Raw genomic sequence first — 15,945 nt, 5'->3', positions numbered from 1 at the left:
GCGTGACAGCATTCGAACCTGTAATCTTCAGATCCGAAGTCCAACGCCTTCTCCATTAGGCAACACGGTCACTGACGACCAACAGTTACATGTATACGACTCATCTCAAAAACGCTCACACCCTGAGAATTTGTGGTTTCGTTCTACACAGCCGCTGCCCCTTGCTCTTTCCCACCCATTCGTTACATTCAACCTCTTACGAGACAGACCAAATATAGATTGAGAAACAAGACCACACACTTTGTTCATTCGGAATCGAAGGCAGGGCGTCCCTCGCCACATTTGCTACGATGGCCATTTGCTACTTCTGCAGAAGCGGCGGCGGCGGCGACAACGAAGACGACGACGAAGACCGCGAGAGGCTCTGAGATATGTGAGAAATACATCTATATAATGTAATTCAGACTGCCTCGTCCCACCTTATGCTGTACCGCTTTGGCAAATGCTTTATCTGCGACATTCGCCTTAATCACATCTGAGAGTAATTCTTAATAAAACGCCTGTCGCTAATTGTTCGTGATCACAGATACTGTTTGCTATACGGCCACAACGCGCAACTGATTTCCAAAATTCATCTTTCTCCTGTGAGGATGGAGCTTACGACCCCTGGTTTATTAGACCACTGCTCTACTGCTGAGCTAAAGAGGCGCGGCCTAGCGGTACTCTTGGGTACTTCGCCTTTACGGTCGTCTGCATAATCAGACTTCCGCTGACAACACTTCATATTACCGGCTAATATTTGCAGTTATGGCGACCCATTACTGCTTAGCTACACATCTGACACGTAACCGATGTGCTCTCCAAACAACAACACTTGCATTTCAGAACATGTCTTTCACACATGTCTACAAAATCACCTTCACCTTCAAATACAGCTTCCTTGCGACTGACAGAGACGTAGGCAAAGTTTAAAGTTGCTATTTCCATTACATCTCGTTCATCAGAAGAACGGTAATTTATATCTGCAGCGGAACAAATTCCATTCCGCCCAGCGTTTGGCTCGAACCCACGACCCTGGGATTAAAAGTCTGACTCTCTACCGACTGAGCTAGCCGTCTACCTCGGTGAGTACCTGCCGGGTAGCACGTCACACAGTACTCGTTTGGGTTGGGTGGTCCCATACAGAATCTCTCCATGCTGCCTAATGTTCTCCTAACGTCACACTCGTCACGTACTTCAATTTTATGTCATAATCATTTCTGAGAGGTAAAGAAATTGCATGACAATATGCATAGCTAGTGGCGTCAAAATTAACACACATACTTTATGTGACTCAAAAGCCGAACGAGTTACTTTCCGACGTTGTTTTAGATGTGCAAGTGCCAGTCAAAACTCGCGGTGTCGGCACTCTGCCGACCATTTCGCTAGTTAACACCGGTCTTGTTGTGTGTGTTTCAAGCTCAGGAGCAACTCCAAGCAAAAAATGGTCAACAGCAACATTCAGACGGTTTCGTACTGCTCAATTGCTACATTAAAACGGTATGTTTCCTTTTCAGAACTGGAAAAACACGAGTGTTACATCATTCGAACCTGTAATCTTCAGATCCGAAGTCCGACGACTTATCCATTATGACACACGGTCACTGACGACCAACTACAACATGTATACGACTCATCTCGAAACGCTCACACCCCTGAGGATTTGTGTTTTCGTTCTACACAGACGCTGCCCCTTGCTCTTTCCCACCCATTCCTTACATTCAACCTCTTACGAGACCGACCAAATGTAGACTGAGAAACAAGACCACACACTTTGAGCATTCGGAATCGAAGGCAGGGCGTCTCTCGCCGGATTTGTTACGATGGCCATTTGCTACTTCTGAAGGTGCGGCGGCGGCGGCGGCGTCGGCGGCGGCGGCGACGACGACAGGCTCTGAGATATGTGAGAAATACATCTATAAAATGTAATTCAGACTGCCTCGTCCCACCTTATGCTGTACCGCTTTGGTAAATGCTTTATCTGCGCCATTCGCCTTAATCACATCTGAGAGTCATTCTTTAAAAAACGCCTGTCGCTAATTGTTCGTCATCACAGATACTGTTTGCAATACGGCCACAACGCGCTAAGTGTTCGTCATCATAGATACTTTTTGCTATACGGCCACGACGCGCAACTGATTTCCAAAATTCATCTTTCTCCTGTTAGGATGGAACTTACGACCCCTGGTTTATTTGGCCACTGCTCTACCGCTGAGCTAAAGAGGCGCGGCCTAGCGGTACTCTTGGGTACTTTGTCCTTATGGGCGTCTGCATCATCAGACTTCAGCTGACAACACTTCATATTGCCGGCTAATATTTGCAGCTATGGCGACCCATTACTGCTTGGCTACACATCTGACACGTAACCGATGTGCTCTCCAAACAACAACACTTGCATTTCAGAACATGTCTTTCACACATGTCTACAAAATACCTTCACCTTCAAATACAGTTTCCTAGCGACTGACAGAGACGTAGGCAAAGTTTAAAGTTGCTATTTCCATTACATCTCGTTAATCTGAAAAACGGTTATTTACATCCGCAGCGGAACAAAATTGAGTTCCGCACAGCGTGTGGCTCGAACCCACGACCCTGGGATTAAGAGACTGACGCTCTACCGACTGCGCTAGCCGGCTACCTCGGTGAATACCTGCCGGGTAGCACGTCACACAGTAATCGTTTGGGTTGGGTTTTCCCATACAGCATCTCTCCATGCTGCCTAATGTTTTCCTAACGTCACACTCGTCACGAACTTCCTTTTATGTCATAATCATTTCTGAGAGGTAAAGAAATTGCATGATAACATGCAGAGCTAGTGGCGTCAAAATTAACACACATACTTTATGTGACTCAAAAGCCGAACGAGTTACTTTCCGACGTTGTTTTAGATGTGCAAGTGCCAGTCAAAACTCGCGGTGTCGGCACTGTGCCGACCATTTCGCTAGTTAACACCGGTCTTGTTGTGTGTGTTTCAAGCTCAAGAACATCTCCAAGCAAAAAATGGTCAACAGCAACATTCAGACGGTTTCGTACTGCTCAATTGATACATTAAAACGGTATGTTTCTTTTTCAGAACTGGAAAAACACTATTGTGACAGCATTCGAACCTGTAATCTTCAGATCCGAAGTCCGACGTCTCGTTACATTGACTCTGGGGTTGATCCGCCGGGAACACAGCGTCTGCTTCATCCTCAGTACCAGTGACATCAACCACTGGGGAGTCATCCGTCGTTACCTCCATCGCTGAGTGTGGTAGCGGCGTTGCCGCGTCAGCACTCGGTTCTTTGACGTTATCGGCCAAAACATCATTCAAAAGAGGGGCATCTACAGGCGGGGTCGCGGGTGGAAGACCAGAAGCCGCGGCAGCGTATGTCAGTGGCAGCGCCGTCGTCACAGGGGGGCTAGCGGCTTCACCGACAGGTATCTGCGTCACGCGTCTTTGTTTACATTCAGAGCGCACGTGGCCGGGCGCACCACAGCCGGCACACGTTTTTGGCTGCCCATCATATATGACAATTCCGCGATGTCCACCTACGTAAATATATGAAGGTATGTGCTTCTGTAGATCGATCTTAACCTGCCTGACGCCGTTAAGCAATGGAAATTTGTGGGCTTTGGACCATCGCTCCGCAAAATTGTTAATGACCCTCCCGTAAGGTGTTAATGCAGAATTTATTTGCGCGGCTGATATTTCAAACGGGAGTTCGAAAATACGTGCCGTTCCGATGCCCAGTCCAGCATGCGTAATGCTGACGTCACTGACGGTACCATCTATATGTTTAAACTTCAGTACACCTCCACTGGACTCCACAATTCTATCACACATTTCAGAGGACGTTAATTTCACATAAACAACACTAGTCACGATAGAGAAATTTATCCCTACAATGTCATCAAAAGTAATCTTAGCTGTTTCCTCTAACCATGCTTCAACTTCAAACGAATTTGGTTTCGAAAAGTTCCTATCAAAGGTAAACTTCAAGGTATCTTTCCTGTTAGTCGGATTCATAATTCCATATCAGATCCTACAGAACGGAACGAATACTAATAGGCAGACGCTGTAAGCACGCGACTCACCGCCTGACGTAAACACTTCCTGCCACAGCGCGCTGGCCCTGGAGGTCCGCTCAACACCGCTGCCGCAGGCAGACTGCCATTAGGCCACACGGTCACTAACGACCAACTATAACATGTATACGACTCATCTCGAAACGCTCACACCCCTGAGGATTTGTGTTTTCGTTCTACACAGCCGCTGCCGCTTGCTCTTTCCCACCCACTCGTTACATTCAACCTCTAAGAGACCGACCAAATATAGACTGAGAAACAAGACCACACACTTTGTGCATTCGGAATCGAAGGCAGGGCGTCCCTCGCCGCATTTGCTACGATCGCCATTTGCTACTTCTGCAGAAGCGGCGGCGGCGACGTCGACGATGACCGCGAGAGGCTCTGAGATATGTGAGAAATACATCTATAAAATGTAATTCAGACTGCCTCGTCCCACCTTATGCTGTACCGCTTTGGTAAATGCTTTATCTGCGCCATTCGCCTTAATCACATCTGAGAGTAATTCTTAAAAAAACGCCTGTCGCAAATTGATCGTCATCACAGATACTGTTTGCTATACGGCCACAACGCGCAACTGTTTTCCAAAATTCATCTTTCTCCTGTGAGGATGGAGCTTACGACCCCTGGTTTATTAGACCACTGCTCTACTGCTGAGCTAAAGAGGCGCGGCCTAGCGGTACTCTTGGGTACTTCGCCTTTACGGTCGTCTGCATAATCAGATTTCAGCTGACAACACTTCATATTACCGGCTAATATTTGCAGCTATGGCGACCCATTACTGCTTAGCTACACATCTGACACGTAACCGATGTGCTCTCCAAACAACAACACTTGCATTTAAGAACATGTCTTTCACACATGTCTACAAAATCACCTTCACCTTCAAATACAGTTTCCTTGCGACTGACAGAGACGTAGGCAAAGTTTAAAGTTGCTATTTCCATTACATCTCGTTAATCAGAAAAACGGTAATTTACATCTGCAGCGGAACAAAATTCCGTTCCGCCCAGCAAGTGGCTCGAACCCACGACCCTGGGATTAAGAGTCTGACGCTCTACCGACTGAGCTAGCCAGCTACCTCGGTAAATACCTGCAGTATAGCACGTCACACAGTACTCGTTTTGGTTGGGTGGTCCCACGCAGAATCTCTCCATACTGCCTAATGTTTTCCTAACGTCACACTCGTCACGTACTTCACTTTTATGTCATAATCATTTCTGAGAGGTAAAGAAATTGCATGACAACATGCAGAGCTAGTGGCGTCAAAATTAACACACATACTTTATGTGACTCAAAAGCCGAACGAGTTACTTTCCGACGTTGTTTTAGATGTGCAAATGCCAGTCAAAACTCGCGGTGTCGGCACTCTGCCGACCATTTCGCTAGTTAACACCGGTCTTGTTGTGTGTGTTACAAGCTCAGGAGCCACTCCAAGCAAAAAATGGTCAACAGCAACATTCAGACGGTTTCGTACTGCTCAATTGCTACATTAAAACGGTATGTTTCTTTTTCAGAACTGGAAAAACACGAGCGTGACATCATTCGAACCTGTAATCTTCAGATTCGAAGTCCGACGCCTTATCCATTAGGACACACGGTCACTGACGACCAACTATAACATCTATACAACTCATCTCGAAACGCTCACACCACTGAGGATTTGTGTTTTCGTTCTACACAGTCGCTGCCCCTTGCTCTTTCCCACCCATACCTTACAGTCAACCTCTTACGAGACCGACCAAATGTAGACTGAGAAACAAGACCACACACTTTGTGCATTCGGAATCGAAGGGAGGGCGTCCCTCGCCGCATTTGCTACGATGGCCATTTGCTACTTCTGCAGAAGCGGCGGCGGCGGTGACGACGACGACCGCGAGAGGCTCTGAGATATGTGAGAAATACATCTATAAAATGTAATTCAGACTGCCTCGTCCCTCCTTATGCTGTACCGCTTTGGCAAATGCTTTATCTGCGCCATTCGGCTTAATCACATCTGAGAGTAATTCTTAAAAAAACGCCTGTCGCTAATTGTTCGTCATCACAGATACTGTTTGCTATACGGCCACAACGCGCAACTGATTTCCAAAATTCAGCTTTCTCCTGTGAGGATGGAAATTACGACGCCTGGTTCATTAGAGCAGTGCTCTACCACTTTTTTTTTTTTAATATTTTATTTATGTCTCATTTTGATCGTTTTAGTTCGTTGTATTTGTTCGGTGCGGACGTCGCGAGACATCCGATTATGTTCGTTGTTGATCGATTAACTCAGTTTTTTTATTACAGAGGGCAGCTAACCCTCTGACCGAACACGCTGAGCTACCGTGCCGGCATCCACTGAGCTAAAGATGCGCGTCCTAGCGGTTCTCTTGGGTACTTCGCCCTTACGGTCGTCTCCATAATCAGACTTCAGCTGACAACACTTCATATTACCGGCTAATATTTGCAGCTATGGCGACCCATTACTGCTTAGCTACACATCTGACACGTAACCGATGTGCTCTCCAAACAACAACACTTGCATTTCAGAACATGTCTTTCACACATGTCTACAAAATCACCTTCACCTTCAAATACAGTTTCCTTGCGACTGACAGAGACGTAGGCAAAGTTTAAAGTTGCTTTTTCCATTACATCTCGTTAATCAGAAAAACGGTAATATACATCTGCAGCGGAACAAAATTCCGTTCCGCCCAGCGTGTGGCTCGAACCCACGACCCTGGGATTAAGAGTCTGTCGCTGTACCGACTGAGCTAGCAGGCTACCTCGATGAATACCTTCCGGGTAGCATGTCACACAGTAATCGTTTGGGTTGGGTGGTCCCATACAGAATCTCTCCATGCTGCCTAATGTTGTCCTAACGTCACACTCGTCACGTACTTCACTTTTATGTCATAATCATTTGTGAGAGGTAAAGAAATTGCATGACAACATGCAGAGCTAGTGGCGTCAAAATTAACACACATACTTTATGTGACTGAAAAGCCGAACGAGTTACTTTCCGACGTTGTTTTAGATGTTCAAGTGCCAGTCAAAACTCGCGGTGTCGGCACTGTGCCGACCATTTCGCTAGTTAACACCGGTCTTCTGTGTGTGTTTCAAGCTTTGGAGCAACTCCAAGCAAATAATGGTCAACAGCAACATTCAGCCGTTTTCGTACTGCTCAATTGCTACATTAAAACGGTATGTTTCTTTTTCAGAACTGGAAAAACACGAGCGTGACATCATTCGAACCTGTAATCTTCAGATCCGAAGTCCTACGCCTTATCCATTAGGCCACACGGACACTGACGACCAACTATAACATGTATACGACTCACCTCGAAACACTCACACCCCTGAGGATTTGTGTTTTCGTTCTACACAGCCGCTGCCCCTTGCTATTTCCCACCCATTCGTTACATTCAACCTCTTACGAGACCGACCAAATGTAGACTGAGAAACAAGACCACACACTTTGTGTATTCGGAATCGAAGGCAGGGCGTCCCTCGCCGCATTTGCTACGATGGCCATTTGCTACTTCTGCAGAAGCGGCGGCGGCGACGACGACTAAGACGACGACGACGACGACGACGACCGCGAGAGGCTCTGAGATATGTAAGAAATACATCTATAAAATGTAATTCAGACTGCCTCGTCCCTCCTTATGCTGTACCGCTTTGGCAAATGCTTTATCTACGCCATTCGCCTTAATCACATCTGAGAGTAATTCTTAAAAAAACGCCTGTCGCTAATTGTTCATCACAGATACTGTTTGCTATACGGCCACAACGCGCAACTGATTTCCAAAATTCAGCTTTCTCCTGTGAGGATGGAACTTACGACGCCTGGTTTATTAGACCAGTGCTCTACCACTGAGCTAAAGAGGCGCGTCCTAGCCGTTCTCTTTGGTACTTCGCCCTTACGGTCGTCTCCATAATCAGACTTCAGCTGACAACACTTCATATTACCGGCTAATATTTGCAGCTATGGCGACCCATTACTGCTTAGCTACACATCTGACACGTAACCGATGTGCTCTCCAAACAACAACACTTGCATTTCAGAACATGTCTTTCACACATGTCTATTAAATCACCTTCACCTTCAAATACAGTTTCCTTGCGACTGACAGAGACGTAGGCAAAGTTTAAAGTTGCTATTTCCATTACATCTCGTTAATCTGAAAAACGGTAATTTACATCTGCAGCGGAACAAAATTGCGTTCCGTCCAGCGTGTGGCTCGAACCCACGACCCCGGGATTAAGAGTCTGACGCTCTACCGACTGAGCTAGCCGGCTACCTCGCTGAATACACAGTAATCGTTTGGGTTGGGTGGTCCCATACAGAATCTCTCCATGCTGCCTAATATTTTCCTAACGTCACACTCGTCACGTACTTCACTTTTATGTCATAATCATTTGTGAGAGGTAAAGAAATTGCATGACAACATGCAGAGCTAGTGGCGTCAAAATTAACACACATACTTTATGTGACTCAAAAGCCGAAAGACTTACTTTCCGACGTTGTTTTAGATGTTCAAGTGCCAGTCAAAACTCGCGGTGTCGGCACTGTGCCGACCATTTCGCTAGTTAACACCGGTCTTCTTGTGTGTGTTTCAAGCTCAGAAGCAACTCCAAGCAAAAATTTGTCAACAGCAACATTCAGACGGTTTCGTACTGCTCAATTGCTACATTAAAACGGTATGTTTCTTTTTCAGAACTGGAAAAACACGAGCGTGACATCATTCGAACCTGTATTCTTCAGATCCGAAGTCCGACGCCTGATCCATTAGGCCACACGGTCACTGACGAATAACTAAAACATGTATACGACATATATCGAAACGCTCATACCCCTAAGGATTTGTGTTTTCGTTCTACACAGCCGCTGGCACTTGCTCTTTCCCACCCATTCGTTACATTCAACCTCTTACGAGACCGACCAAATGTAGACTGAGAAACAAGACCACACACATTGTGCATTCGGAATCGAAGGCAGGGCGTCCCTCGCCGCATTTGCTACGATGGCCATTTGCTACTTCTGCAGAAGTGGCAGCGGCGGCGGCGACGACGACAACGACGACGACGACGACAGGCTCTCAGATTTGTGAGAAATACATCTATAAAATATACATCAGACTGCCTCGTCCCACCTTGTGCGGTACCGCTTTGGCAAATGCTTTATCTGCGCCATTCGCCTTAATCACATCTGAGAGTAATTCTTAAAAAAACGCCTGGCGCTAATTGTTCGTCATCACAGATACTGTTTGCTATACGTCCACAACGCGCAACTGATTTCCAAAATTCAGTTTCCTCCGGTGAGGATGGAACTTACGACGCCTGGTTTATTAGAGCTGTGCTCTACCACTGAGCTAAAGAGACGCGTCCTAGCGGTTCTCTTGGGTACTTCGCCCTTACGGTCGTCTCCATAATCAGACTTCAGCTGACAACACTTCATATTACCGGCTAATATTTGCAGCTATGGCGACCCATTACTGCTTAGCTACACATCTGACACATAACCGATGTGCTCTCCAAACAACAACACTTGCATTTCAGAACATGTCTTTCACACATGTCTACAAAATCACCTTCACCTTCAAATACAGTTTCCTTGCGACTGACAGAGACGTAGGCAAAGTTTAAAGTTGCTTTTTCCATTACATCTCGTTAATCAGAAAAACGGTAATTTACATCTGCAGCGGAACATAATTCAGTTCCCCCCAGCGTGTGGCTCGAACCCACGACCCTGGGATTAACAGTCTGACGCTCTACTGACTGAGCTAGCCGGCTTCCTCGGTGAATACCTGCCGGGTAGCACGTCACACAGAACTCGTTTGGGTTGGGTGGTCCCATACAGAATCTCTCCATGCTGCCTAATGTTTTCCTAACGTCACACTCGTAACGTACTTCACTTTTATGTCATAATCATTTGTGAGAGGTAAAGAAATTGCATGACAACATGCAGAGCTAGTGGCGTCAAAATTAACACACATACTTTATGTGACTGAAAAGCCGAACGAGTTACTTTCCGACGTTGTTTTAGATGTGCAAGTGCCAGTCAAAACTCGCGGTGTCGGCACTGTGCCGACCATTTCGCTAGTTAACACCGGTCTTCTTGTGTGTGTTTCAAGCTCAGGAGCAACTCCAAACAAAATATGGTCAACAGCAACATTCAGACGGTTTCGTACTGCTCAATTGCTACATTAAAACGGTATGTTTTTTTTCAGAACTGGAAAAACACGAGCGTGACAGCATTCGAACCTCTAATCTTCAGATCCGAAGTCCGACGCCTTATCCATTAGGACACACGATCACTGAAGACCAACTACAACATGTATACGACTCATCTCGAAACACTCACACCCCTGAGGATTTGTGTTTTCGTTCTACACAGTCGCTGCCCCTTGCTCTTTCCCACCCATACCTTACATTCAACCTCTTACGAGACCGACCAAATGTAGACTGAGAAACAAGACCACACACTTTGTGCATTCGGAATCGAAGGCAGGGCGTCCCTCGCCGCATTTGCTACGATGGCCATTTGCTACTTCTGCAGAAGCGGCGGCGGCGGCGGCGACGACGACGACGACGACGACAGGCTCTCAGATATGTGAGAAATACATCTATAAAATGTAATTAAGACTGCCTCGTCCCACCTTACGCTGTACCGCTTTGGCAAATGCTTTATCTGCGCCATTCGCCTTAATCACATCTGAGAGTAATTCTTAAAAAAACGCCTGGCGCTAATTGTTCGTCATCACAGATACTGTTTGCTATACGGCCACGACGCGCAACTGATTTCCAAAATTCAGCTTTCTCCTGTGAGGTTGGAACTTACGACGCCTGGTTTATTAGAGCAATGCTCTACCACTTTTTTTTTCTTTTTTTTTTCCCTGTCATGAAGTTAGCTCAGTATGCCCCTATACCGGTTCCATTAATGATTCAGGCGCAGGAGCGATCAGTAGAAATGGAAACTTAACCAACTCCCTGCTTTTCGAAAACAATAGTAAGCACATTCGCAAAGTCCCTCTTAAGGTGTGGGAAAGACTTTTGCGTCCAGTACTCATGAAGCATGTAACCAGTAAACGAAATGAAATCGGTAATACCATGATCATCAACTACTGCAAAAATGTAACGGCCAAGAAGCCACATAACGGTGTTGTTCTTGGTCCGGGGATAAAAAACAGTGTCCGGCCAGCAGAGAATATCAGTCTTAAATGCCGATTCGGAGCTCCTGGTGAGTAAAGCCAATTGTCGGCGCAGCCAGTGCCACATGCGATGACGGTCAGCGCAGGTAAATCGGTGTTGGAGTGTATCAACACAACCACACGTTTGACAAAGCGGAGAGACACATAAACCTATACGATGAAAGCGTTCGTTCGTAGGAATCAGCTGATTAACTACCTTATACCATAGGGAGGCAACAGTTGCTGAATGAACGGGTAAGCTAATATTCGTCCATATGTTACGCCAATTAAAACTGGGATAATGCAAAACAATCGGGTTGGAAGAAGAAGACCGTCGCCATTTGTCGACGTTGTAAGTGGAGATCTAGGTAACTAATCTCAATGTAGAAGTCCCGAACGTGCCGTAGCTTCGCATTTAGAGGCCCAACGTTAATGGGCGGTGACAAGCTCGCAGGACGAACGACATGGAATAATCGCGAAGTAACAGTCGGGGACTCAGATAATAAAAGATGGAGGGTTCGCTTAACATAAAGGGCAGCAGCCTTGACACGGACATCGGTGAACGACAAGCCGCCCTCAAGACGCGGCTTCGTAAGAACATCACAACGTAATTTAAAAATTACCTTGGAAATGGCCACTTGCCAATTTTTTGCAGACATCCGAAGAGGACAACGTTCAAGATAGATACCTAAATGTGTATGGTGTTCAACAGCTGTAACCCACGGAACAACCACACGTTCAAAGCCCCGCAAATTCAGGAGCTTGCTTTTACGGGGATTGATACGAGAACCTGAGGCCGCAGAAAATTTATCGAGTTCCATTTTCAACTGCGGCACTTCTGCGGTGGAACGAAGCAAAACAACCAAATCATCAGCATAAGCTGTTGCCGTCTGCGTAACCCCAGAGATCGTAAGACCACGAAGTGTCGGGTTGAGACGTGTAAGGACTGGTTGAAGGGAGAGAGCATAAAGGGTCATGGATAAAGGACTACCTTGCGGGAAGCCACGTTGAATATCAATGACCTTTGTCAGCTGGCCATTAACGTCAATCTTAGCAGAAATGCCAGTCGTCATATTCTTAAGTACCAGCAGCGCCTGTTCATTAAAACCGAGCCGGCGCAGCAGAAGCTCTAAAAACGAATGGGACACACGATCATAGGCCTTACTAAAATCAACAATTAAAAGCGCACAGGAAATATTGGTGACAGCGACAATCGACACGACATCACGATACCCCGCCAGAGACGTCAATATGGAGCGCCCTGGAAAGCAGCTTTGACAAGGAGGTATCACAGGTGTAAGCAAGAGGGATAGACGTGCATTAACAGCCCTAGCGGCCGTCTTATAGTCAAAATTTAATAGGGTTAAAGGACGAAAGTCACTAGCTGTCTTCAAACCAGCAGATTTAGGTATCAGGACAACCGTACCTCTCTTGAAATCGGCTGGAATTGTGCCACCATTCAAGATTTCATTCACAATATCCGTAAAAACAGGCCCTACAATAGGCCAAAAGCGAACAAAAAACTCCTTAGGTAGGCCATCAGGACCAGGAGATTTGTGAGATGCTGAACAAGCAATGAAAGCTGAAATTTCGTCTGCAGTAAAAGGAGCTAAAAATTTTGCATTATGGTCCTCTGTTAAAACTGATGGGATATCAGTTAAAATCTCGTCAACATCAATCGGATCAGAATCAGCCGCAGTATATAACGTCTCATAGTAGCAGGTAAGTTCATGGGTTATTTGATTCTGTAAGGTAAGCCGGCGACCATCAGCTGCCATAAGGCCGTCAATCAATACACGTCGACGGTTCTTGTGGTGACGAAACAGATGGTACATAGAAGTCATTTCATGTGCTAACGTGGACGGTGGTTTAGATTTAATCTTCAATCCTTCCATCTGAAGCCGCTTAATACTAAGTAGCTTGGCCTTAATTTTCCGAATCTCAGAAAGGTGGGCACATGTCACTGTAGAATTATCATAAAGTTCGCGAAGCACCGAATAGTAATATTCAAAAGTCAGTTTCAGATCTCGCGCTCTATTATAACTGTAGGACATTAAAGTGCGACGTAGTTTTGGCTTCACACAGTGGATCCACCAATGAAGCTTAGACGGATAGTATCGCAGAGAACGTAAACAAAAGTCCCACGCCGTCTGTATTAGAGGTTCGATGTCAGGGTCATCGAGCAAGGAGACATTTAATTTCCACAGCGGCCTATAAAGTTTAAGAGGTTGACGCTCCAAATTAATTATAACAGCAAGGGCACAATGATCCGTAAAACTGGCTGGAATAACATCTACATCTAAAACAGAAACACTAAGGGGATCAGAAATATACAATCGGTCAAGTCGACTACTTGAGGTGGCAGTAAAAAATGTAAATTTAACTAAAGTGGGGTGTTTAACCTCCCACGCATCGCGTAGTCGTAATTGACGTACAAGAGAATGTAGCTCGAAACAATAATTAAAATGAGGGGATTGGTCTTTAGCTTGTAACACACTATTAAAATCGCCCCCCAATATCAAGGTCGCAGGATTTTTTCGTAAAAGGTAAATCAGATCCTCTTTATAAAAACGAGACCTTTCCTGCCGCTTGCTAGAACCAGAGGGGGCGTAAATGTTAACCAAGGTCGTGTCAAATTACCGACAACCAATGCCCCGTCCCGAGTCTAAAAGCTCAATTTCGGTAACGGGGATACCGTCACGAATTAGGAAAGCAGTACCTGCAGAAAACTCAGGTGCAAAATTTATAATAGTGCGAAAACCAGGAACAAACAGGTGTGCAACGGAGACTTCCTGCAGGAAAACAATATCAGCTGCAGAGTCATAAATAAACTGCTGCAGAGACGCTAACTTCAGAGCAGATTGAATGCCACTTATATTTAAGGTAATAAACGTGTACGCCTGCAACATCAACCAAAAAATGAGAAATGAACCCAAATTACACCACACTAGAAGCAACTACATCCATATCAACATCAGACATGGCAGAGGGTGATTGTCCAGAATCAACGGAATCAGAGTCGTCCTTCGCATGCTTATGTTTCTTCCGCACCGCGTGGAGATTGGGGGGCACTTTCACCCGACGACGTATCTGATGCACACCAGATTCAAGAGCAGGCGGAGTGGGGGGTTCGAGATCAGGCACGTCAACCAAAGCGTCCGAAGGATTAGCAGGGCGAGAGGAGTCAGAAGGAGGAGCCATCAAGGGGAAAACTGCATCAGGAACATCGGCACCGGTTTCAGAATGTGTAGGTATTGGAAGTGTAGGAGGTGGTACGATAGGTTTGGAGTCTGCTGATGCGGAGCGCGCAGTTCTAGGAGAAGTGTTCCGACAAACAGCCGTCTCCACCGAAGTGTTGTCAACATGTTGTGATGCCTGTGGCGGTGGGGATGTCAACAACACCTCGACCGAATGTTGTGGCTCTTGCGCCGACGGCATGGCAGCAAGTTTGACGTCATCAGGCAAAGCAGGAGAGACAGCGGGAACAGATTCTGAAACAGGCATGGGAGATTCTGGAATTCTCTCATCAGATTCGCAAACCGGCTGCGAAACAGCAGCTTCGTCATCAGTGCTACCGGTATCACTAGCACGACGGCGTTTGTTGTTGGAAACAGACGGAATCGGTATAGGAGCAGCCGATACGTCTGGGCGAGTGGGTAGCGGAGGAAAACCTGCATCAGGGGAGGGTGACACCTGTTGTGAAGAAGCTACTGCAGGAGGCAGATAGGAAACAGTGGAGGAAGCTGCTGGCACAAGATCGGCAACCGTTAATTTGCGGCGCTGTGCTAGGCCATTTTTAAGCACAAATACCCGCTTAGGGCAATTAGCTCGAACATGACCATGTTCATTACATAGGAAACATGTACCAAGCTGCCCCTCATAAGTAAGATGTACACGATAACCACATACAATCAGATGGGACGGTATATTAGACTTAATATGCATTTCAACTGATCTGACACCATTATAACATTGCAGCTTATGTTGTGCAGACCAACGTTCATTTCGAATTGACCGAACAGTACCATAACCAAGCAAAGCTTCCTTAAGATAGCTGTTGTCAACTTCAGGAGGTAAATTATAAACCCGAACTGTGGTATACGTAATTTCTGCATTTGAGACAGTAACACTGCTAACAGAACCATCCCTATGACGGAACGACATTTGCTCACCATGTTTAAGTAATATCTTATCCAGCAAAACCGGGTTCAACAATTTCACAAAAAAGCAGTATAATTCTGTATCAAAATACGCCGTATGTACCTGGTCCGATGTAATGCCAATCGTGTCCACAATCCATTCGTGAATTTCCAACGATGTCGGTTGGACATTCCTGGTAGCCTTGTTAAACTGAAAACTGAGAGTACATTTCCGCGGAAACAACCGGGAAGCCATAACAATTAATGCGGCAAAAGCAGGCAATACAACGCAAGACACAAAACAAACACTAAGGCAAAGAAACAACGAAAAACAGAAGACAAAGAAACGTCACACACAGAAGGTAAATATTCACAACCCGAGGGTAACGGTGGATCGAATACACAGCACGTCGGATCGCTGTCGCGTCTCAAGCGGAACGACCACTGAGCTAAAGAGGCGCGTCCTAGCGGTATTCTTGGGTACTTCGCCCTTACGGTCGTCTGCATAATCATACTTCAGCTGACAACACTTCATATTACCGGCTAATATTTGCAGCTATGGCGACCCATTACTGCTTAGCTACACA

This window comes from Schistocerca gregaria, chromosome 3 (assembly GCF_023897955.1).
Source record: "Schistocerca gregaria isolate iqSchGreg1 chromosome 3, iqSchGreg1.2, whole genome shotgun sequence".
Lineage (NCBI taxonomy): Eukaryota > Metazoa > Arthropoda > Insecta > Orthoptera > Acrididae > Schistocerca > Schistocerca gregaria.
This window is presented reverse-complemented; position numbering follows the sequence as displayed.